This window comes from Camelus ferus, chromosome X (genome assembly GCF_009834535.1).
Source record: "Camelus ferus isolate YT-003-E chromosome X, BCGSAC_Cfer_1.0, whole genome shotgun sequence".
NCBI lineage: Eukaryota > Metazoa > Chordata > Mammalia > Artiodactyla > Camelidae > Camelus > Camelus ferus.
The window spans coordinates 25,357,024-25,359,695 of record NC_045732.1 but is presented as its reverse complement, the minus strand read 5'-3'; positions in this window follow the sequence as shown (position 1 = coordinate 25,359,695).

The following is a 2,672-nucleotide window of genomic DNA, read 5'->3' as shown; positions in this document are numbered from 1 at the left end:
GGTTAAAAAGAGAGCAAAGGAGTCCTATCTCCAGCAATATCCATAAATAATTTACTGCTAGCTTGTAAACAATAGAGCAGCACAGTATGAATGCCAAAGAGGGTCTTTACATGTCATAAAGCCGCTCAGAAGTGCACTTGCTGCTGCAAGTCTGACTGTGAGCTTTGATGTGCTGGGAAAGAAACTGCTAAGCTGAGGTCATCAGTTAGTAGAAAACAATTTCCCTCATACAGAGAAGCAGACTAACTGCTTGTGCATCCGACACAGACAGATATGAATTAAAAACCGGGTTGCATAATGTGAGTTAGCTGGGAAAATGAATCTTGGATGCTCCTTCTGAATGACCAGAGCTAAAGCAAAGGGTGGTGCTTCCTCCAGAACAGGGTTTCCTCAACTTGACACTGTTGACATTTGGAGCTGGGGAGCTCTGTTGTGGGCATCGTCCTGCTCATCGGAGGATGTTTAACAGCATCTCTGAGCACTACCGAACAAGTATCAGTAGCACTCCACCCCTACAACCAGCGGTGTCAACCAAAAAGGTCCCCAGACATTGCCAAATGTCCCTTGGGTAAGTAAAGTCACCCCTGGTAGAGAACCACTGGTCCAGTGGAAGGCAGAAACATTATGAAATACTGTAAGGCTCACGTGGTAAGGTTTATTCACATTTCTAATTTGATTCCTGGTATAATTAGCTTTCTTTCCCAAATCCAAAAACAACTTTGAAAGTAACACTGTTTGTTAACTGTCACATCCTTCCCCCAAGGCTCCACCCCCCAACCAAAAACAGTGAAATAAGCCTGTATTTTATTTCAGATCATATAAAACAAAACAAAACAAAAAAAAAATAGAGAGGCATCTAAATTCTCTTGCAATATTTTTTCTTTTCATATCTTGACAAATACTATACACAAAGCCGTGTTCTAGGATGCAAAGGTGGAGAAACCTAATAAAGACAGGCCCTTTATTAATATTGAATGCACGAAACTATTCAAATCCAAAGCCCTGCTGAGAAGAATATATATTCACAATCATAAACAATGCATAAAGGAGGTGGATTCAGGAGGAATGAAATTAAATATTCTGATTAAACAGTATTGGGAACAAACAAAAAGGCACAAAAAGGTAATTGTACACAAATGCCTTTACTCTGTCAAGTCTCCTAAAATGTATGTATTGAATGTGTTTGGGAGAAAGAATTTTCCTCTACCCTTCAAAGGTCCTCTGGCTGGTCTGATCATCAAATTGACATGAGACAGATCAACAGGAGAAGAACAAATCAATCAGTGTTGTATGTGCAGGAATCCCCCCAACATGAGAGGTTCCAATACAGAAGGGTAAAATAGATGCTTTCCTGAGGTAAGGACTGGGACAGCGATCTGGGGCTTCAAAGGGGAGGAGGGCAGTTCACAGGACAATGAGAAGAGTGGATGTTTGGTAAGTAAATGTTGGCCCCGTTGTACAGATGAGTCATTCAGATAAAATTTATTTCTGGTAATAATTCTCATTCTAGGAAACACCCCCAATTTGAATTCTTCTAGGTGGTTACGGGAGGGACAGTGGTTTCTCTTGAGCCCTCAGAGTCTCAACTGCCTTAGTCCAAAATAATCCACATGCTGAGGTGACACATCTCGGGGAAGCTCATTCTGAACCCCTTCTAAAGCCTCACCATTTTAAAATGCTGGCCTCTGAATCCTATCCATTCCATGACTTGCAATGCTTGATGGCAAAAGCTTTGCCAGAACATCTCTGAATTTAATTTAATTCTCAAACTTCGCTTAAACTCTGCTTCAGCCTTCTATTACCCTAGGCCAGAACCTCCAAGTCAAATGAATGACAGAACTAATGTAGCTAACAAGATACTGCCTTGAATTGCTTCAGAAAGCTTTCAATCTAATAAGTTTTTAATGTCTGAATATAAATTTATTGACTTCCACTGAGATTAATAGCAGGTCAATCATATTGACTGAATCCAAATGAGTCAACTGGATCATGTTGGTCAATAAATGTTGATCTAAACTATAAAAAGCAGCCAGGGTCAAGTGTAACGAAGCTTACAATAACCTGTATAATATGTCTTTCATTAGGGAACGTTGCCTCTGAGAATAAAAATAAAGTTTAAGGTAACATATATTAATGTTGACATCTAATCTCAAAGAAAACAGTGGAACACATGTTCAGTACCATCAGTGACATGCTGATGTAGCGCTTAGTGATAATATCATTAACTCATTTTAGAATGTCTTGTCACTTTCAAAAGAATGAAACTTTGACACCAACACCCTAATCAATTTAGTGGGCACTGCCAACAGTGAGTTCAGTTAACTTCCACACTGCAAAAAAAAAAAAAAAAAAAAAAGTAAAGGATAATTCAGAGATATAAATATTCTTTGACTATTTAAATTACAGTGAATAAGATGAAGAGTGAACAAATAACTCACTCATGAAGGAAAATGATGGCTAAGTTGTTATGTGTCACCTACTATGGATTGACTCTTCATTCTCACACTTCCAGGAGGCAAGTATATTACCTCCATTTTACAGATGGCAAAACTGAGGCATAGAGAGGCTACATAACCCTGCTGTTTAGTGGTGGACATGGTTTTTGAATCCACAGAGTCTGATTTCAGGGTGTATAGTCTCAATCATTAACCACACCATCATTTACAAAAGGA